Source organism: Bufo bufo, chromosome 8, assembly GCF_905171765.1.
Source record: "Bufo bufo chromosome 8, aBufBuf1.1, whole genome shotgun sequence".
NCBI classification, from domain to species: Eukaryota; Metazoa; Chordata; class Amphibia; order Anura; family Bufonidae; genus Bufo; species Bufo bufo.
Window position 1 is genome coordinate 199,143,259 of NC_053396.1, and position 23,830 is coordinate 199,167,088.

General features: G+C 43.2%; 1 long non-coding RNA gene across 2 annotated transcripts; it reads left to right on the forward strand.

The window, feature by feature from the left end:
* Window positions 1-1,140: 1,140 nt before the first annotated feature.
* LOC120977639 lies at window positions 1,141-10,802 on the forward strand. Of its 2 annotated transcripts, none has more exons than XR_005773941.1 (5): window positions 1,141-1,237; window positions 4,173-4,273; window positions 7,919-8,437; window positions 9,306-9,390; window positions 10,393-10,802. It is a non-coding gene; the product is annotated as an uncharacterized LOC120977639 (long non-coding RNA). The 2 variants fall into 2 exon arrangements; XR_005773942.1 differs by having other exon boundaries at window positions 1,161-1,237; window positions 4,176-4,273.
* Window positions 10,803-23,830: the final 13,028 nt, after the last annotated feature.

Sequence of the window (23,830 nt, forward strand, 5' to 3'; positions counted from 1 at the left end):
TTTTATTTCCAGATATCTTGCAGTTTATTTCATCCGTGACAACGTCTGCCTCAGTCTTGGTATTTCTGAAGTGTTTAGTGTGGTTATAGCACTATCTAGCGGTGTTAAGTTGTATTACACTTTGTTTTTCCTGTTACAATACTACTACATTGTGGGAGTGCAAAGCATCCTGGGAAAGAGAAGTCTCCAGTCTCCAGGACACATCAGCAGAGCTGTCCTATGCATGTCTCCTTCTCAAACGCCACCATCCTTGTAAAATCATATCTGGTGAGAGATCTACCTTTGTTTCAGGGATATTGTGTGTTGCAGAGCTGTTCAGCAAGTTGGAATTGTTACTCAGGGAGTTGTTATTACTGTTAGGCTACTTTCACACTAGCGTTAATATTTTCCGGTATTTAGATCCGTCATAGGGTCTCAATACCGGGAAAAAATGCTTCTGTTTTGTCCCCATTCATTGTCAATAGGGACAAAACGTAACTGAACAGAACAAAATGCTCCAAAATGCATTCCGTTCCGTTCTGATACCGTAGCGCAAACCACAGCATGGGATGCGGAGCAAAACTGATCTGTCATGACCCACAATGCAAGTCAATGGGGACAGATGCGTTTTCTCTGACACAATAGAAATTTGATCCTTCCCCCATTGACTTTCAATGGAGTTCATGACGGATCCATCTTGGGTATGTTACAGATAATATAAATGGATCCATTCATAACGGATGCAGATGGTTGTATTATCAGTAATGGAAGCGTTTTTGCTGAACCCTGCCGGATCCAGCAAAAACGCTAATGTAAAAGTAGCCTTAGCTAGCCATGCAATCTTATGTACAGGCAGCCATTTTACCATGTGCTTCAGTGTTAATGTAATGTTATAGTACATGCTATGCTTAATACTTATACATGTTCATTGTATTCTTGTAGTTTTACCAAACAATCCTGTTTTACCAATCAATCGTATATAATCAATAAATTCCATGTACGACCTGTTGATCAATAAACAAATTAGACTACAAAGAACAGTCCTCTTATTTGGAAGATAGGAATGGTTTATGCTGAACGTCAGACTGCACACTGTGTGAACATGTATGAAGACAGAACAGTTCCTCAATATCCTGTCCGGATGTATCTGTACATTGTGGTGAGTAGAAATCCTTGATTTGCAAATACTGTGTGAAGCAACACATTTATAAGGACTGGGGATCAGGTACCCATCGTTACACTTCATTCGAACATCCAGGTAATGGTTTGTGTGTGAATGGTATTCAACAAATATCTCATAGACGTCAGTCATTGCTCTTCATAGTACTGAGGCTGTACTTGTGATGCTGTACTTGTCTCCATCTCTGGCTGACATACCTGTGCAGTATTTATCCAAAATTTGCTAATTTAAATATAGTTGTTGAACATAAGACAGGCTGAAATATCCATAGGTACCAGTATAAATGTCTGATTGGATGGGCTCTTCCCATAGATTATAACAGAGAGAGCTGGAAGAGAACGGCACTGGTGGGACAATGTAAAAGAAAATCACTAAAATAGATATTACTAAAATGTTACCTAGATAGGAGTGACGTATATCACACTAGACGGCAGTTATATATAATGTACAGTCTCTTCTGCTGGGAGGGAGGTGTTCTAATAACATATGGAAAAATTATATGATATAATGCAGTATAACGAGCTAAGTCAGTGTATCTAAGCTTATCATGTGTGATACTGTCTACTGAACCATGCATCTAAGCTTATCATGTGTGATACTGTCTACTGAACCATGTATCTAAGCCTATCATATGTGATACTGTCTACTGAACCATGCATCTAAGCCTATCATATGTGATACTGTCTACAGCACCATGTATCTAAGCCTATCATATGTGATACTGTCCACTGAGCCATGTATCTAATTGTATTATGTGTGACACTGTCTGCTGAGCTGATGATCTAATCCTCTCATGTGTGATACTGTCTGCAAGCTGTGTATCTAAATCTGTCATATGTGATACCATCTGCTGAGCAGTGTATCTAATCCTCAGAATGGTCCTCAACTTTTAACCTCATTGAGAGTTATGTCATATCTACAGTCAGGTCCATAAATATTGGGACGTCGACACAATTCTAACATTTTTGGCTCTATACACCACCACAATGGATTTGAAATGAAACCAACCAATGTGCTTTACCTGCAGACTGTCAATTTTAATTTGAGGGTATTTACATCCAAATCAGGTGAACGGTGTAGGAATTACAACAGTTTGCATATGTGCCTCCCACTTACTAAGGGACCAAAAGTAATGGGACAGAATAATAATCATAAATCAAACTTTCACTTTTTAATACTTGGTTGCAAATCCTTTGCAGTCAATTACAGCCTGAAGTCTGGAACGCATAGACATCACCAGACGCTGGGTTTCATCCCTGGTGATGCTCTGCCAGGCCTCTACTGCAACTGTCTTCAGTTCCTGCTTGTTCTTGGGGCATTTTCCCTTCAGTTTTGTCTTCAGCAAGTGAAATGCATGCTCAATCGGATTCAGGTCCGGTGATTGACTCGGCCATTGCATAACATTCCACTTCTTTCCCTTAAAAAACTCTTTGGTTGCTTTTGCAGTATGCTTTGGGCCATTGTCCATCTGCACTGTGAAGCGCCGTCCAATGAGTTCTGAAGCATTTGGCTGAATATGAGCAGATAATATTGCCCGAAACACTTCAGAATTCATCCTGATACTTTTGTCAGCAGTTACATCATCAATAAATACAAGAGAACCAGTACCATTGGCAGCCATACATGCCCACGCCATGACACTACCACCACCATGCTTCACTGATGAGGTGGTATGCTTAGGATCATGAGCAGTTCTTTTCCTTCTCCATACTCTTCTCTTCCCATCACTCTGGTACAAGTTGATCTTGGTCTCATCTGTCTATAGGACGTTGTTCCAGAACTGTGAAGGCTTTTTTAGATGTTGTTTGGCAAACTCTAATCGGGCCTTCCTGTTTTTGAGGCTCACCAATGGTTTACATCTTGTGGTGAGCCCTCTGTATTCACTCTGGTGAAGTCTTCTCTTGATTGTTGACTTTGACACACATACACCTACCTCCTGGAGAGTGTTCTTGATCTGGCCAACTGTTGTGAAGGGCGTTTTCTTCACCAGAGAAAGAATTCTTCGGTCATCCACCACAGTTGTTTTCCGTGGCCTTCCGGGTCTTTTGGTGCTGCTGAGCTCACCGGTGTGTTCCTTATTTTTAAGAATGTTCCAAACAGTTGTTTTGGCCAGGCCTAATGTTTTTGCTATCTCTCTGATGGGTTTGTTGTGTTTTTTTCAGCCTAATGATGGCTTGCTTCACTGATAGTGACAGCTCTTTGGATCTCATCTTGAGAGATGACAGCAACAGATTCCAGATGCAAATAGCAGACTGGAAATGAACTCTGGACCTTTTATCTGCTGATTGTAATTGGGATAATGAGGGAATAACACACACCTGGCCATGGGACAGCTGAGAAGCCAATTGTCCCATTACTTTTGGTTCCTTAACAAGTGGGAGGCACATATGCAAACTGTTGTAATTCCTGCACCGTTCACCTGATTTGGATGTAAATACCATCAAATTAAAGCTGACAGTCTGCAGGTAAAGCACATCTTGTTCGTTTTATTTCAAATCCATTGTGGTGGTGTATAGAGCCAAAAATGTTAGAATTGTGTCGATGTCCCAATATTTATGGACCTGACTGTATCATCTGTGCGTATTTCAAAGCAAATCCAACTTATTCAGATAAGTGTTCAAGGCATTGTGTGCACCAAGGCACCTACCAGTGGAGCACCTTAAATAGAGGCAGACCATGCAATTGTTATAGGGCCCGGGGAGAGGGAGTTCCAGCGCCGAACTCCTTTCTCTTCACAATGTTAAAACACTGCATTTTCATACAGTGGCCACTAGGGGGAGCTGAATGCAAACAGATTATTTCAGCTTCCAGTAAGTTGTAGCTGCATACATTTCTATGCACTGATCTCCCCCATAAAAACTTGGACAACCCATTACAATTCCTAGATTTATGGGTTGTCATAACCTTACAACTTCCAGAACACTTTTAAATAGACTTTGTAGGATAAAATTGTAATGAGAAGAGCAATCACCTAATGTTATATAGTAAAGAGTCTGTTGGGTTCTTCTGCCAGTAGATCCCGCTCTGGACCAGATCAACAGGTCAAGTCTGACGAAGGCCAAATGATGGACTTTGGAAAGAAAACCTTGATTTTCATTACTCTCTGGACACTTGGTAAGAGGAGATTGAAATTGATGATGATGAGTGATGTAAGAATTGAAGCACTATGAGATGTCTCCATGATGTGCCTGCAGGGCAAATTTTTGTTCCCTAGAGGAATAGCTTTAGTTAAATGACATTTTCAATAGCTCTGGAGACATCTCCTGCCAAGATAAGGTCCAAAAACATAGATGTCCATAGAGGCTTTATAAACGTGAGGGAGCAGAAAACCAAAATCTACACATTTGAGGAATCAACATCACTAAGAAAACTTATCCATAGGGTTGGGGGAGTCGACTAAGTCATCCCCAAACAGCTTGGGAGACACATGTGGCCCTTGAATAGGCTTTTTAGTTCAGTGTAGCTGAAAGCTACAGTCCAACTAGAAAGTGGCTTGCCAACTGACAAAAAGGTTAGGGACCCTACACCTTGGGGGCCAATAATCTACCTATTCACATAATGTAATTAATAGAATCAGTTTTCCCCAAACAGAATGTGTATTTTTGTGTATTCCAGAAATGCCCCCTACAGGTGGAATTTTTGCATTTGAGGCTGTGAAGAATAAGCAGTTGAAATGTAGCTCCCACCACTACAATACAGTATATTAAAGGGAATGTGTCATCTATAATTTTTTGTGACATTTAAAAAAAGATAGTGGTACATATCCTTTTTATCTACTGTGTTTTTAATCTCCTGTGCAGTGACCCAGTGGTTCATAGCTAAAGGGTTAATACTATGGATCACTGATAAAGGATTACTGTTATGGTTTATTGTTAGAATTGCCATATGGCTTATTGCTTAAAGGGAACCTGTCACCTCTAAAACCCTTCGCTGTGACTGACAGCGCTTATGCAGAGAGTTCGGCAAAGCCAGCCGAACTGCCGGCTGTCTGTCATGGTAAAGAGGCAGGGAAGGGGGCAACGTTACCTTGACTTAAAGCAAGGAGGCCGCTGCCATCTTGACTTCAGGCATGCATAGAAAATAGCGCGGGCAGGGGATAAAAGAACATTTTCAGAGCTTTTACCACATCTGACTGCTGAACGAAAATGATCATTAGAAACACACTGCGGGCTACTCTCAGGTACTGCTGGTGGCTTGGGATGGTTTTTGGAGGTGACAGGTTCCTTTTAAACTATATACAATACTTTATGCACTATGTACTCCAAAAGGTTGCATATGGGAGGGAAGAGTTAACTGCCATCCCTTAGTTAAAGTTGCCGGGTGGTGGGCTGGACCTGCCAAGAACCTGGCAACCTGGGCTGGACCCGCTCTTTAGTTATATGGCTGCTGTACAGGAAAAAGTCTAGCTAAGTTACAGAAAAGAGTCTAGCTAAGCTACAAAGTAGTCTAGCAAAGCCATAGAGGCCTAACTGCCAACTGCACTGAGAACCAACCTCTAAGAGAGAACAGAACAGATATTTACAGAAGGTTGAGGACCATTAAGGGACAGTGTGTTTACTAGCCAGAGAAAATAAAGCACACTTATGACTTTGGATTTGCTGCACATGTTTAGGGTTAATTGCTTCTGGCACCTACTACAATTCCAAGATGGACTAGCCATTCGATTTAGAACTGCGCTCTGCAGTATGGATATTGCAGATATATGGAAAAAGGACTTACCCAACTGTAGTCTATTGAGAAGATTGCCTTGTGTATTTAGAAAGAGACTTAGAGGGAATATGCGGTAACTCAGAATAGGGTAGTTGTGAAATGTAAAATGATGTTATTTAATGCTTTGTAATGTAAAAATCACGGTTCTGTATGGCTCTGTTGGGGTTATTAATCTTGACGCTGCCCCTACAAGAAATTAAGTGTGGGTCTGAATCTGCCTTTAGATCAGTCTAGTGAGTTAGCAGAGGAAGTGAGGGGTTGTTACAAGTGAGGGGTTGTTACCTTCATTCTCAGAGGATTATCTACTGAGTGAAAAACCTCACCTTTTCTACAGTTCTCAGGAAAGAGAGGGAGGAAAGAAAAAACGTGAAGGTCCAGAATATGCCTGGCTAAGCACTGGAGTCAGTCAGTAAGGCCTTTGCTGACCAAAGCTATTGACTTTATTGCAGTGAGAGGGACATTGCTGAGACACCCTTCACACTTGGACACAGTCTGGCCCACCGTATTTTAAATCCTGTACCCCTCAGCTGGGAATTACAGTCAGCATTGCAAGAGAAATATTGCCAGCTATAAATTCAGTAGAGAGAGACTTTGGAGAGACAGAGGGAAGGAGTACTACAACCTCCATCCTTGATTAAATCCATACATTGCTATCCAGGCAGGTTTGCACTGTAAAGGGGCGTAGCTATAGGGAAAATGGCTGCTTTGGGGCCTGAACTCAGAAGGCGCCCACCCAGCATGAGGACTAAAAGATTGTATTGTCTGGGCCCCCTCAACAGTATTATAATATGACATTATATACAGAGACACTGTAGGAAACGGACCGAGCGGCTGCCGGGCCTCGTCAGAGAGCGCGACCTTGACAGGAGTGGGGGTTGCACGTGAGGACGGTTTTGCAAAGAAGTTTCTGGGGGTGGGGGACCCATTCAAAAATTTGCTGTGGGGCCCAGTCATTTCTAGTTATTCCACTGACTGTAAACTATTTGGCACTGTGTTTTGATTCCGTTGGATGTACTACAACTCCTATTCTGCACTTTAGTAAAAAGAGATTTTTATTTTCTACAACTGGCCTGGTTACGGACTACAGAATCATACGCCGGCCAGCACAACACCCTGGGCACCTCAACTACCATTAGGCAGGAATCCCAACATCGGGGGAAGGGGTGGAAAGGATGCACCCTCCTTTCAGTCCCCTGGCCCTATGGAGCATCAGTGTGAGGATTGCCGCTACGGTTAACCGTTACAGACAGCCACTACCACTCCCATCTTCCTTTCCATTCCCGCTCGGCTGGTTGGCACAGATTCATCTACTGCCTGCCGCTACACACAGCTTTTGGAAAAAGACTGTCTCATGATATACCCTAGAACTGTGCCTTCTACTGATATTTGTACAATGACACCCATCATCCTCAGGAAAGAGGCTTTTAGTCATCATAGTCATGCAAGCCTAGTTGCTGTCTCCATCATCTGCTTGTTACTCTGTTTGTTATTCTTCTCATTTCCCTGTCCACCTCCGTAACATCACTGAGTTGGTCGCACATGCTCAGTTCCATACTTCAACTGCAGCCCTCCGTATCTTCTATGAGAGTTACAGGAGAATAGTTGCAGTAGAAAGGGCAAGACCCCAGAGAAAGGACTCGCCCCTGTGTGCCAGCCTGAAGAGTATCTTGTAGAGTAACTGGAGAAATGAATGGGGAGATCTCTAGATCCATGTTAGGTACAGAGTTGGTTTTAGCTTTGCTAGTAAGAGATTGTCTTGTCCTTGTCTGATTTTCATTTTACATTAATCATAAAACAACACAAAAAAAAACATTAATTATATCTTTGCACTTTGACATAATGGTATATCAAGGGCCATGGGCAGTTATGATATCTTGATGGGCACAGTTTTCTTGACTGTTTCAGAACTTGCTATTATAGTTAGTCCTCTCCCTTGGTCAGGGACCTGCAATACTCCATTCCTCCATCGAGACTGAGGTTCTTCTTCTGAAATGTGGTTTACGAAGTTCTTGTTCCTTTACACGTCTTATATTGCTATTTCTTCTGCAGTTGGAGCCCAAATGATCATAAACAATCTAGAAATTTTGGTTTCTGTCCCATCGACCCACATCGGAGACACAGAAATTGGGTCAGCAGTCCTCACTGTATCAGCCGGCCACCCACTCCTGTACACAGTGGTCGCCCAGAAGAATGAAACCCAATGCATCAACTCCACCGATCTCCTCTGCACCTCCATGATCAAGGAGCCAACGGTTAATGTATCAGTGTCCTCAACAGGAAGCAATGGGAACAGATTCATCTATTCCAATTGCACTAATGGGTCACTGCAGCTCGTAATCCATGTTGGCTCTGAAGTCACTCTCACCCCCCAGATACGGAATGGTGAAAGTGACAACATCATGATTTTCCTAGATATTTTGTATGATAGTACCACAAGGCAAAGCTCATTGAGGTCAAGAAGACAACCAACTACATTTAGCCTTAATGTTGAATTTGCCACTTTTACGACCTCTACTACCCCCATGGATGAAGAAAATAAAGGACAAGAAAATGGACAATCTACCCTCCGTGAGTTGACATATTAATATATTTTTTATATATATGTATATATATATATTTTATATTAGGTCTAGGGCCCCTTTCACACGAGCGAGTTTTCCACGTGGGTGCAATGCGTGACGTGAACGCATAGCACCCGCACTGAATCCTGACCCATTCATTTCAATGGATCTGTTTACATGAGCGGTTTTTATCACGCATCAGTTCTGCGTTGTGTGAAAATCGCAGCATGTTCTATATTCTGCGTTTTTCACGCAGCCCTGCCCCCATAGAAGTGGAACGAGGCTTCAGTGAAAAACGCATTGCATCCACAGGCAAGTCCGGATGCAACGTGTTTTTCACTGATGGTTGCTAAGAGATGTTGTTTGTAAACATTCAGTTTTTTATCGCGGGCGTGAAAAATGCATCAAAACGCATTGCACCCGCGTGGAAAAAAACTGAACGCAATCGCAGACAAAACTGACTGAACTTGCTTGCAAAATGGAGCGAGTTTCACTGAACGCATCCGGAGCCAATCCGTCACGCTCGTGTGAAAGAGGCCTAAAACTTGTACTTTCCATGAAAATACCAATGGAAATGTCTGAATAAATGGACAATTGGGCGTTACCATTCTCCTTGTCTGCATGGCGTGTCCTTACACATTTTGACATTGTCCAACCACTCCATCAGATTGTGTACGGACACATCCTATTGACAGAGGAAGGTATCAGCCAGTTGATAATTTAGTCAAGCTTTTCCAGGAGTAATAAACAGAGGGACAGCAATGCGTAGATTTAAAAGTGCTTTTCAAGGAGGACAATTCGGCACCCAAGGAACAATGGCGGAGATTACTGAGTGCAGCTCGGATTGTAAGGAGTATTATGTGATTTCTCCCCAGATTCTGGACCATTGAGCGCGCTCATTCTCCTGGCTCTGCTTCCGATTTTGCTCCTCAAGTGATCGACAAGAGACTGATGACCGAGGTAAGTTGTAAGAATGACACCGACAGTCACACATCTCCACCTCTTCTCCAGGACGGTGGAAGGCCATCGGGGGATCCCCATGTTCCTGGGGGGGGGGTCCAGATGTGAGCAGTATGTACAGAACCCAGAAAAAAGGAGCCGAACTGGATAATACTGAGCCTCATGGCAATGTTTGTAAAGCCCCCTATTAAATTTAGGGATCCCATTCTACTACAGGCTCATCCTCCTCAGCGTAGACACCCGGTTGTAAAAAAACCTACTTAAAAGGCATCTGTCAGCAGCAGTGTTGAGCGAATCGAGCTTCGGATAATAGATCCAAAGTCGATTCATTCTAACACATTATAATGTATTAGGCAAAATCCGTTTCACCCGAAGTCGCGCAAGACTTCTGTGAATGAATTCAATATTTTGTTCTGCATCTTTCTACATTTGTACCTAGGACACTGGCTGACACGTTGGAAGCTGAAGGCATCTGTGTTGGTCCCATGTTCATATGTGCCCGCATTGCTGAGAAAGATCATGTTTTATTATATGCAAATGAGCCTCTAGGAGCAACGGGGGCGTTACCATTACACCTAGACACTCTGCTCTCTCTGCACCTGCCGCGCCCTCTGTACTTTGTTTGGCAGGACCATTGACAGGTGTGATGACTTTTTCACTGCCTGTCTCTGTCAATCAAAGTGTCAATCACGGCAGTTGCAGAGAGAGCAGAGCCTCTAGGTGTAATGGTAACGCCCCCGTTGCTCCGAGGCTCATTTGCATATATTAAAACATCATTTTCCTCAGCAATGCGGGCACATATGAACATGGGACCAACACAGATGTCTTCAGCTGCCAAGTGCACATGTAACAGGTCAGCCGGTGTCATGTCAGTGTCATGGGTACAAACCTGCTGGCAGGTGGGCTTTAAAGGGTCAATAAATGTAACGGATAGATAGATAGATAGAACTTTAACCCTTTAATAACACATTCTGACCAAGTCACTATTTCTTTTATTTTTAGGCTATTAAATGGCATTTCCTTCATTTTTATGACAATACTGTATTGTCTCTTCTCGGATCACCTCGTCACTTCTAGTAAATCCCATCCAAAGTAATAAAGACACAGATATGAGGAGGATCAAACAGCAACAAGCCCTTAATACAGGACTCCCTGCTCCTGATGATGGAAAACAACAGGCACAGAAACAGAGAAAAGAGTAAATTCCCAGAGCTGAACGGTCAATATGTCCAGATTATCCACGTTATGGCCGCACTTCTCCTCCCCAGACAGGACCTCTTCTTCCTATAGAACTTCCACAGCAAAAATAAATAAATAAAATACGATGCAACAGCTCTCTGCAAACCAAATAAAGTACAAAAAAGTATTCTCATGCTAATGCTATGCTTTTTAAGTAAATTTGAGATTCTTGGCAAATACAATTTGTACATAATTATTTGAGCCCGTCTGCCAAACGTCAAGGCGATCTCTGTAAGATGGGAACCTAGCACTAAATTCTACCTGTTATGTGGCATGATGGCTGCTGTAAAATCCAGGGAGTGCAGGTTCCACATGCTGGGCCCAGCTTAATTTTTGTCGTTAAGGTCATTAACTTCCACAGCAGGTTTATCACAGCTCGGGACACAACCCCTGATGAAGCCGTAAAGGTGAAACCTGATAGGAGGTGATCTCCTGGGCGTCGTACTAAGGTGTAATGCATGCCTCCCAAGTGTCTCTCTTTTTGACCCATGTCCCTTGTTGACCCTTAAATGTCCCTCTTTTTGTCCTGGGGAATTAACCCCTTAAGGACACATGACGTATGGGTACGGCATGTTTCCCGAGTCCTTAAGGACACATGACGTACCGGTACGTCATGTGTTGTTCCGATCACTGCCGCCCGGCCGGCTGTGATCGGAACAAGGTGCCTGCTCAAATCATTGAGCAGGCACCTCGGCTAAATGCGCGGGGGGGTCCCGTGACCCCCCCATGTCCGCGATCGCAACAAACCGCAGGTCAATTCAGACCTGCGGTTTGTTGCGCTTTCTGCTGTTTCTGATCGCTGCGGTCCCTGACCGCGGCGATCAGAAACTTTAGTGTGCCGAAAATATATTTTTATCACCCCCCCCTGCACCTCTGAATGATTTTAGCCCGGTGGGAGGTGCAGGGGGGGTGTTGCGGGCGGTGGGGGCGGTGCGGGAGGCGGGCGGTGCGGCAGGCGGGATCGCGATCCCCCGCCCGCCTCCCATTGAATAATCGTTGGTGTAGAGTGGGTATACCAGGGTGCCAGCACATTGCTGGCACCCTGGTATAAACGGCTGACATCGGTGATGCGATGTCAGCCGTTTAACCCTTTCCATATAGCGGTCCGTACGGACCGCTGTATGGAAAAAGTTAACAGTAAGAGGGAGCTCCCTCCCTCTCCGATCGGGGGGCTGCTGTGCCTTTGCAGCCCCCCGATGGAGAGGGAGAGAGCTCCCAGACAGCCCCCCGCCAGATCCCATCCTTACCCTTCCCCGTCTGCGCAGTTCTGAGCAGACGGGGAAGGTTCCCATGGCAACAGGACGCCTCTCAGTTGTCCTGCTGTCCATGGTGCTGAACAGATCTGTGCTGAAAGCATAGATCTGTTCAGTGTAAGTAAAATACAGTACAGAACAATATATATTGTACTGTACTGTATTATACAGACATCAGACCCACTGGATCTTCAAGAACCAAGTGGATCTGGGTAAAAAAAAAAGTGAAAAAAAGTGAAAAAAAAGTAAAAATCAAAAAACACATTTATCACTGATTAAAAATTAAAAAAATAACATTCCCTACACATGTTTGGTATCGCCGCGTCCGTAACGACCTGATCTATAAAACGGTCATGTTACTTTACCCGAACGGTGAACGCCATAAAAATAAAAAATAAAAAACTATGATGAAATTGAAATTTTGCTCACCTTACTTCCCAAAAAAAGGTAATAAAAGTGATCAAAAAAGTTGCATGTACGCCAAAATTGTAGCAATCAAACCGTCATCTCATCCCGCAAAAAATGAGACCCTACTTAAGATAATCACCCAAAAACTGAAAAAACTATGGCTCTTAGACTATGGAGACACTAAAACATAATTTTTTTTGTTTCAAAAATGAAATCATTGTGTAAAACTTACATAAATAAAAAAAAAGTACACATATTAGGTATTGCCGCGTCCGTATCGACCGACTCTATAAAAATATCACATGACCTAACCCCTCAGGTGACCACCGTAAAAAAAAAAAAAAAAAAACTGTGTAAAAAAAGCAATTTTTTGTCATCTTACATCACAAAAAGTGTAATAGCAAGCGATCAAAAAGTCATATGCACCCCAAAATAGTGCCAATCAAACCGTCATCTCCTCCCGCAAAAAATGAGACCCTACTTAAGATAATCGCCCAAAAACTGAAAAAACTATGACTCTTAGACTATGGAGACACTAAAACTTTTTTTTGTTTTAAAAATGAAATCATTGGGTAAAACTTACATAAATTAAAAAAATGTAATACATATTAGGTATCGCCGCGTCCGTGACAACCTGCTCTATGAAATTACCACATTATCTAACCTGTCAGATGAATGTTGTAAATAACAAAAAAAAAAAACGGTGCCAAAAAAGCTAATTCTTGTTACCTTGCCGCACAAAAAGTGTAATATAGAGCAACCAAAAATCATATGTACCCTAAACTAGTACCAACAATACTGCCACCCTATCCCGTAGTTTCTAAAATGGGGTCACTTTTCTGGAGTTTCTACTCTAGGGGTGCATCAGGGGGGCTTCAAATGGGACATGGTGTCAAAAAAACAGTCCAGCAAAACCTGCCTTCCAAAAACCGTATGGCATTCCTTTCCTTCTGCGCCCTGCCGTGTGCCCGTACAGCGGTTTACGACCACATATGGGGTGTTTCTGTAAACTACAGAATCAGGGCCATAAATAATGAGTTTTGTTTGGCTGTTAACCCTTGCTTTGTAACTGGAAAAAAAATATTAAAATGGAAAATCTGCCAAAAATGTGAAATTTTGAAATTGTGTCTCTATTTTCCATTAAATCTTGTGCAACACCTAAAGGGTTAACAAAGTTTGTAAAATCAGTTTTGAATACCTTGAGGGGTGTAGTTTCTTAGATGGGGTCACTTTTATGGAGTTTCTACTCTAGGGGTGCATCAGGGGGGCTTCAAATGGGACATGGTGTCAAAAAAACAGTCGGCGCACCTTTCACTCTACGCCCCGCTGTGTGGCCGTACAGTAGTTTACAGCCACATATGGGGTGTTTCTGTGAACAGCAGAGTCAGGGCAATAAAGATACAGTTTTGTTTGGCTGTTAACCCTTGCTTTGTTAGTGAAAAAAATGGGTTAAAATTGAAAATTAGGCAAAAAAATGAAATTCTCAAATTTCATCTCCATTTGCCAATAACTCTTGTGCAACACCTAAAGTGTTAACGACGTATGTAAAATCAGTTTTGAATACCTTGAGGGGTGTAGTTTCTTAGATGGGGTCACTTTTAGGGAGTTTCTCCTCTAGGGGTGCATCAGGGGGCTTCAAATGGGACATGGTGTAAATAAACCAGTCCATAAAAATCAGCCCTCCAAAAACCATACGGCGCACCTTTCACTCTACGCCCCGCTGTGTGCCCGTACAGTAGTTTACGGCCACATATTGGGTGTTTCTGTAAACAGCAGAGTCAGGGCAATAAAGATACAGTCTTGTTTGGCTGTTAACCCTTGCTTTGTTAGTGGAAAAAATGGGTTAAAATGAAAAATTAGACAAAAAAATCAAATTCTCAAATTTCCTCCCCATTTGCCAATAACTCTTGTGCAACACCTAAAGGGTTAACAATGTATGCAAAATCAGTTTTGAATACCTTGAGGGGTGTAGTTTCTTAGATGGGGTCATTTTTGGGTGGTTTCTATTATGTAAGCCTCGCAAAGTGACTTCAAACCTGAACTGGTCCCTAAAAATTGAGTTTTTGTAAATTTCGGAAAAATTTCAAGATTTGCTTCTAAACTTCTAAGCCTTATAACATCCCCAAAAAATAAAATATCATTCCCAAAACAATTCAAGCATGAAGTAGACATATGGGGAATGTAAAGTCATCACAATTTTTTTGGGGTATTACTATGTATTACAGAAGTAGAGAAACTGAAACTTTGAAATTTGCAAATTTTTCCAAATTTTTGGTAAATTAGGTATTTTTTTGTGCAAAAAAAAATAATTTTTTTGACTTCATTTTACCAGTGTCATGAAGTACAATATGTGACGAAAAAACAATCTCAGAATGGCCTGGATAAGTCAAAGCATTTTAAAGTTATTAGCACTTAAAGTGACACTGGTCAGATTTCCAAAAAATGGCCTGGTCCTTAAGGTGAAAATGAGCCCGGTCCTTAAGGGGTTAATGCATAAATGTGCATTAATACATTTACTAAATTGCTCCTTACTAAACTATGTGTATGGTTTCTACCTGTACATTAGACCATTATTTCTTTATTTGGTGCAATTTCTACCTTAAAATATCTATAATCTGATGATTTATGTGCTAATATTTAAATGGATATTGAAGCGCAAGAAAAATATTGTTTCGGGGGATCCACATGCTGTAAAAAAATAAAGGAACTTACACTCACCGATCCCCGGCTGCTGCAGTTGTGACGGTGTCAGTAATTATGCTTTGGGCGGAGTTAGAGGCGTGGCCTAGTATAAAAAAAAATTGCCGCGGTGCATGCCGGCACATATTGTCCCTCTTTGCGCTTTTCAAAAGTTGGGAGGTATGGTAATGTATTTAATTCTAATATGGATCCCCTCTAGTAATCCTATATGTCCGGCTGCCCGCTGTACCGGCTGTCTTCTGGCCTCCATGAAGTGATGTGAAGTCTGAACGCTGAGAGAACCCGTCCAGAGGAAGAACCTGCTGTGAAAGTGACTTTTCAGCTCCGGAACATTGTTTCTGTGTTTAAAGGTGTTGTCTGAGATTTTGATATCGATAGCTCAGTAATGGCTAACCTCCGGCACTCCAGCTGTTGGGAAACTACAACTCCCAGCATGCTCCATTCATTTCTGTGGAGTTCTGAGAACAGCCAAGCAAGTGTACATCTTGGGAGTTGTAGTTTTACCACAGCTGGAGTTCCGGAGGTTAGCCATCACAGGGATAGGTCAACCTTATCTGATCACTGAGGGTTCCGACTCCCGACACCCCTGCCGATCAGCTGTTTGAAGAGGCTGCAGGACGCCAGTGAGCACCGCGGCCTTCTCCCCGCTCACCAAGCACAGCACCATACATTGTATAGTGGCTGTGCTTGGTATTGCAGTCCAGGGCTATTCACTTGAATGGGATTGAGGTGCAACTAGGCCACGTGACTGATGAATGTGACATCACTGGTTTGTAAAGAGGCTGCAGCACTGACAGGAGCACAGAGGCCTCTTCAAATAGCTGATTAGTGGGGGTGCCGGGAATCAAAATCTTGGACACAAGATGATGACATTCATTTACCCACCTGCCAGTAGTGTAACAACGGTACCTGAGCTCTGCCAGGAGGATCCAGCGGCCGCATGCCGTGTGCGCTGCCTCCAAGAGACCGAGGAGGGAGTACTCTGCTTCCAGGAAAAGTGGCAGCCAGAGCCACTGATTATGGACTGCCGCCACCTACAACTTTCCTGATGGGATACCAGGCCACGATGACCTTCTCATATAACCCACGATGGTAAACTACCAGCTTCCCTGGAAGATGGAGTCGGCAGCAGCCAAAGGTCCTCGATTTCCTACTCCACCAGCTGAGACCCGGTTACCACAGCACCCGCAGCCAGAGATCCTGAGTTCCCCTGCCCCGGCGGGAGGTTCCTGCGACCTGAAGCAACAAGTTGCCGCAGCCATTGCTAATTTGACCACTTGGTCATTACCTGATAGCTCCACAAGAGGGCAGTGAAGTACCGCAACAACAGCGTGGCTCACCGACAAAGGGCAGGAGCGTCCCCTCATGAGTTTTAGAAGCTCAAGCAGCGATGAGAATTTCAGGTTCTTCCTCTAAGGAGCTGCCTTTCAGTCAAGATACAGAAAGAAAAGTTATAGACTATGGGAGCCACAACATGGACTGGACTTGAAGGGTGAGAACTTGTTGGCCCATCTGTTTTGTTCCATTGCCCTGTTCGGTCCTCACCCAGATGGACATGGTTTGTCAGGACTCCCCCATCTACAAAATACCTCCAAGTTGCGCTCAAGGGCGCCAATCCCCTTTTTTCCCCTACTTGGGTTAAGTGGGAACACCACCTGTCTTAAAGGGTTCTCATTTATTTGATACCATACCTTATGTGGATTACAAATGACTTTTATCTTTTTGTACTATTTTTGCATTAACGTTTTTACTGGTTCTGCAACGTTTAAGCACTTTAGCCTATTGTCTGGACTCTTTCATGGGTACAACAATGTGACCTCTTATGCACTTTTGAATGGACTTTGAACTTTATACTGTTAGCCAGATAGTTAGTGTTCTTGCTTCATTGCTCATATGGACTGCCTCTGAGGACGCTGAATACAAATGGTCCTACTTTGCCTTGTGTTAGTTTAGAAAGCCTAGGTATTGTACTGTATTTGCATATGCCCTTAACCTTTGTCTCTCCACAGAATTGGGAAGGGAAGGAGCCAGTATGTCCTGTGTCTTTGGGATCATGTGCTGATGCTACACAGGGAGGACCAAGTGGTAAAGTCACAAGCAGGTCTAACATAGTAAAGGGTAACCCTGCTGCTAAAAAATATGTTCCTAGGTGCCTTAACGCACTGTGCACAGCCCTAAGGGGAATGCAAAGCTACCATTTTAGTCATCAAAGTGATGAAACGGAAAGCATGATTAGACTTTGGTGCTGGAAGGGATTACAGGATGAAGCCACTCTTCTATTTGTGGGCGTAGTATCATGGAGGGATTACAGTACATTATACCCCCACGCTTCCGGTGGTACTAGAGTTCGGTATCCACACACAACAGGAGTATTTGAGCGCTTGTTGCAGACCTTTAGGTTCTCTGGTTAAACCGAGAGGGAGAACTGTGAATAGACACCCTACTCATACAGGCAGAGACCTAGTGGTAGCCGTTGCTATATCAGTCTATGTATGTTATAATAATAAATAGTCTCATGCAGAACTCTAACTTTCCTTGGGTAAACTCAGACCACACCCTAAGCAGAAGCCAAGGGCGGCTTGGTTTTAAGTAAGGGGGTATGTAACACTCCAGAGTGGTGTTACCACTCCTGCATCCTTCTATCTCTAATGGGCTAACACAATGTCACCTTATGTATTTTTGTCCAGGTCCTCCACAATGTGCATTCCTAATCTGGTTATGCAACTGTTCATATGTAATGTACCTGGTTCACCAGCAGGTGGCAGAAAACATGGCAGAGCTATAGTTAGAGAGAATGGAACTTGCCATTCCATTCTTACCCACCTCTGGAGAGAAGTGGGCTAGCCCCACTTCCTGAAGGACAGTTGGGGACCATTTAGGTTTAGTTTTAGTTTACCCGCAGAAAGGGAAAGGGTTTGTAGGGGAACATCTCTGCTCGACATGCCCATGCCAGCCAGAGGAACCTAAGCTCTGCTGGCCATGGAGGCAGAAGCTTGAAGCCTCAGAAGCCAAGAGCATAGTCCTCTGTCAGAACCAAAGTCTGACTAAGGAGAGAGGTGCAGCATAAAGAAGAAAATCAAAGTCATTAAGCTAGCCTGTCAATACAGCAGAGAGAAAGAGATAAAGCAGAGTTGAGTTTGCCTGGACTGGACTCAAGTTATTCTTTCAAATCCCTCAATTATTTCCCCCTATTTATTGCTTCGGAGCCAAAGCCTGGGGTCCAGCAGTATACAGGTAGGAGCACCGTGACACACAATAAGAGACATTTAGGCCGCACTACACCACTCTGCATTCCTACTAAACCTTGGAAGCAATATAGAGGGCCCTGGGGGGAAGTGCACATTGCATATGCACAATTCTGAATGCTCCCTGATCTGTGATGCAAGTCTAAAATAGACAAATTATCAGAGCACATATTAAAAAGTAAGGAGAATCTCACCATGGACAGGGTTTTTTTTAAACATTTTTATTACAAATACCTTGTGCTTGTGAAAAATGCAGCGACAATTATGTATATAACGAGGTATAGTTGCAGGTTGTGTCTTAATAAATATAATATGTTCACCTCAAGACCAACCCGCCATAAACCAAGGAACATCAAATCTACAAAAACATTTAAAAACATACAGCGGAAATGATAACAGATCGTAGATTTCCAGGCTTCAGTAGACACTGTGGATTTATAAAATCATGGCTCATGACTGCTTTTGTGATCTGATCAGGGCTTGAAACGTCTCCCCAATGGGGTCTTAGATGGCTTCTTTATATAGCGGAGGGTCTTACATGTATCACAGGTGTTGGAGCCAGGCAAACAACAAGCCACTCTGCCCTGGTCAGGGTATTTAGATGAAGGGCTACCAATTCTTTTGCCCTTCTTTTGTTACTTTTGATACCTGAGGCCCAAACCTTCTCAAATAACCAAACGGGACCTAAATGACCATCTCTGGTGGACATCTACTTCTTGGAACAAGGGCTACAAAATTGTCTATACATTGGTATCTCTGTGTCCTGGTCTAGTGGCAGCTCTAAGCCGTGATGGCCCAGTGGTCATTGTATTTTCTGATGGCCCAATGGACATGGAGGCCTGGAGGCCACTAGCAGCCATTCTTCACCTGTTAGGTCTTATCTTAAAGGGGTTGTCCGATCCTCTTATATTGAGAATAGGCCATCAATATCTGATTGGCGGTGTCCGACAACCTGCAACCCCACCAATCAGATGTTCTGAAGTAGCTCTAGCCTCGGAGGTCAGCACTGGGACTACAGCTCTGTCTATTGTGTAGTAGCTTCTGGTACCAGAGCTACAGCAGACCAGTTGATCGGCGGATGTGCAGGGTTGGACCTCCACCGATCAGGTATGGATTGCCTATCCAGAGGATAGGTCATCAGTATAGAAGGACCAGAAAAATGTTTTACCTTAAAACACCAAGGATTTAAAAAATATTATAAAACTGAAGTTCACTGCACAAACCAAACTACAGAACGTCTCTCCAAATATTTCACCAAGTTCAAACTGTGCCTAACCATACTGTCCACACACGTAGCTTCTAAGCATCCTACATCATCTAACTACTCCGTCCATGGATTACGTCTTCTTGTATCTGCTGAGCAGATGCAACATGGCCGGAAACACAGAGTTGTGCAAAACAGGAAGTGCTATCATCAGTTCCGACCAAATCATAGGGACTTCTTAAAGGAGCATGCCAGGCACAACTGATACACTGGGTTATGCCTGGTGCAGGCCCAGAGGGGGCAGAGCATGACCGAGGGATTCTTCTCTTTGGTGTTCTTTGAATACCTGAGTTATTCTCCGCCCCCTCGGGGCCCACACTAGGCATGACGCAGTGTATCAGTTTTGCCTATAGTGTTCCTTTAAGGAGCAAATAAAAATTTCATCATAAGGGCTCATGCACACAAACATATTTTTTTTCTGTGTCCGTTGCAGGTTTTTTTTTGCGGACCGTATGCGGAACCATTCATTTCGATGGGTCCACACAAAAAAGCAGAAGTTACTCCATGTGTAACTCCATCCATTTCCGTATGTCCGAATTTCCATTCCGCAAAAGAATAGAACATGTCCTGCATTATGGACAAGGATAGCACTGTTCTATTAGGGGCCAGCTGTTCTGTTCCGCCAAATACAGAATGCACATTGATGTCATCCATATTTTTTGCGGACCACAAAATACATATGGTCGTGTGCATCAGCCCTTAGTCCTCGAGTTGCCCTCATCCAAAGATTTTTTTTAAAGATTCCATTCCACCATTTGTAACAATAGGTTGCAATAGGTTGTGATCACTTCCACTGGGTTTGTCACCCAGCTTTTCCTCAAACCAGTAAATCAAACCAGATACGTAGTTATATCCTCCATTGCTATGCAGTGGCATAATGAGGCAGATAAACCCTTCATAGACTGAAAGCAATGGCTGACAATTCCTGATGAACCTGAAATAGCAGCCATATTGCAAACAGATTTAACCAGTAGCTGAAAAGTTTTTGATAACTTATTTGTTATTTTCTTATTTTTCTTTATCATTTTAGATGGAAATGCCCTTTAAATGAATGTCTGCTATTTAAAAAATACCTGTCCCCTCTCCTGACATGTCTGTTTTAGTAACTACTTGCATTCCCCATGTAACAACCATTCTGGAGCAATTTTTCATATACGGTAACTGTATGTTATTCCTATTTTATTCTTACTATAAGTTATGAACTAATAAAGGTCCACGCGGGTGTTACCAGTTGGGGGGAGGGGTTCCTGCACAGTCTAACAATGGCAGCACTGATTGGATAGTACCAAGACACTCCCAACCAGTAACACCCAGCTGGACTATTGCAAACTGTTAGCAATTCAATTATAAACTTCTAGTAAGAATAATAGAGGAACGGCACAACATATATATATATATATATATATATATATACAGTACAGACCAAAAGTTTGGACACACCTTCTCATTCAAAGAGTTTTCTTTATATTCATGACTATGAAGGCATCAAAACTATGAATGAACACATGTGGAATTATATACATAACAAACAAGTGTGAAACAACAGAAAATATGTCATATTCTAGGTTCTTCAAAGTAGCCACCTTTAGCTTTGATTACTGCTTTGCACACTCTTGGCATTCTCTTGATGAGCTTCAAGAGGTAGTCCCCTGAAATGGTTTTCACTTCACAGGTGTGCCCTGTCAGGTTTAATAAGTGAGATTTCTTGCCTTATAAATGGGGTTGGGACCATCAGTTGCGTTGAGGAGAAGTCAGGTGGATACACAACTGATAGTCCTACTGAATAGACTATTAGAATTTGTATTATGGCAAGAAAAAAGCAGATAAGTAAAGAAAAACAAGAATTACTTTAAGGTCAGTCAGCCGAAAAATTGGGAAAACTTTGAAAGTAAGGGCTATTTGACCATGAAGGAGAGTGATGGGGTGCTGCGCCAGATGACCTGGCCTCCACAGTCACCGGACCTGAACCCAATCGAGATGGTTTGGGGTGAGCTGGACCGCAGAGTGAAGGCAAAAGGGCCAACAAGTGCTAAGCATCTCTGGGAACTCCTTCAAGACTGTTGGAAGACCATTTCAGGGGACTACCTCTTGAAGCTCATCAAGAGAATGCCAAGAGTGTGCAAAGCAGTAATCAAAGCAAAATGTGGCTACTTTGAAGAACCTAGAATATGACATATTTTCAGTTGTTTCACACTTGTTTGTTATGTATTTAATTCCACATGTGTTAATTCATAGTTTTGATGCCTTCATAATCATGAAAATAAAGAAAACTCTTTGAATGAGAAGGTGTGTCCAAACTTTTGGTCTGTATTTTATATATATATATATATATATATATGTATACAAAATGCTCCAGAATTGTTATTACATGGGTAATGCATGTAGTTACTAAAGTAGACATGTCAGGAGAGGTGACAGGGCCTCTTTAACGGAATATCATCTTTAGGAGCAATATTTTGTGCTGATAGTAGCCACCACAAGGGGGAGCTCTGGAGCTTAACGCATACTGTTTTATTATTGCTTTAATTGTATATACAGAATGCTATAAGCTCATAAGCTCCCCCTAGTGGTAGCATCAGGAAGTCAGAATTTTAAAATGTAGGAAGTCATAGCATATGCAGAGAATGTGCAATAAATATGTGACAGATGCGGAACTCCTCGCAGAACTTGCACCTATCTCGAAATGAGGGTCCTCCATCTCCTGCCAACCTGGTGAGGCAGCCGTTGACCACAGCATCCAGGAAGGTACTGAATGGAGAAGCGGCTGTTTGTGTCTCTATCCATTCATATCTATGGCAGCCACATCTTGGCTGTTTTTGTGACTCCCATAGTAATGGAGAAAGCTACAGACACACGTAGCCCCCCCTACATTCACTATCAGCCTAAAGGCAGGGGCTACCATCCGCTTCACCCATCAGGATGGGAGTTGGGGTACCTCCATTGTGGTACCCCAGGTTCCACGTGCAGGTCCCACAGGTTCTCAAAGGTCCCAAATATAGAAAATTACCATATTTTTCGCTTTATAAGACACACTTTTTTGGGGGGAAATGGTTGCGCATCTTACAAAGCGAATACTAGTGAGTGCTTACATTATGGAAGCGTTCACTAGTATGCATTAGGTGCCGGAAGCGGGGAAGAAGTGCTGCAAGTGCTTCAGGTACTCACCCTCCCTGGTCTTCTTTGCTGGGGCCGGCGCTGCACTGTCCTGACCCCGTACAGCGTCAGGATGTAGTGCGCGCACTATGACCTGACGCTGCATGCTGTCAGGTGACAGTGCAGCACAGGCCGGAGAAGACAGGGGAGCGAGACTTCTGATGGAGATGAAGAGGAGCCGCAGCGCAGGAGAGGTAGGAGGAGTTTTTAATTTTATTCTGATACTGAGGTCTGTTGGCGGTCAGAAACAAAGGGCTGATCTGAGATATGATGGGGGTCAGAAACAAAGGGCTGATCTGAGGTCTGATGGGGGTCAGAAACAAAGGGCTGATCTGAGGTCTGTTGGGGGTCAGAAACAAAGGGCTGATTCGAGGTCTGATGGGGGTCAGAAATAAAGGGCTGATTCGAGGTCTGATGGGGGTCAGAAACAAAGGGCTGATTCGAGGTCTGATGGGGGTCAGAAATAAAGGGCTGATTTGAGGTATGATGGAGGTATGACATTAAAGCCTCTTGCACATGACCGTATGTATTTTGCGGTCCGCAAAAAATACGGATGACATCCGTGTGCATTCCGTATTTTGCGAAATGGAACAGCTGGCCCCTAAGAACAGTACTATCCTTGTCCGTAATGCGGGCAATAATAGGACATGTTCTATTTTTTTGCGGAACGGAAACACGGAAACGGAATGCATACAGAGTACTTCCATTTTTTTTGCGGACCCATTGAAATAAATGGTTCCATATACGGTCCGCAAAAAAAACGGAACAGAAACCGAATGAAAATATGTTCATGTGCAAGAGGCCTAAGTGCTGATCTGAGGTCTGATGTGGGTCTGACATAGAGGGCTGATATGGGGATCTGATATGGAGAGCTGATATGGGGATCTGATATGATGTCCTGATATAGGGGTCTGATGTAATGTCCTGATATGGGGGTCTGATGTCATGTCCTGATATGGGGGTCTGATGTCATGTCCTGATATGGGGGTCTGATGTAATGTCCTGATATAGGGGTCTGATGTAATGTCCTGATATGGGGATCTGATATGATGTCCTGATATGGGGATCTGATATGATGTCCTGATATAGGGGTCTGATGTAATGTCCTGATATGGGGGTCTGATGTGATTTCCTGATATTTATTGGGGTCTGATCTGAGGATCTGATATAAGGTCTGA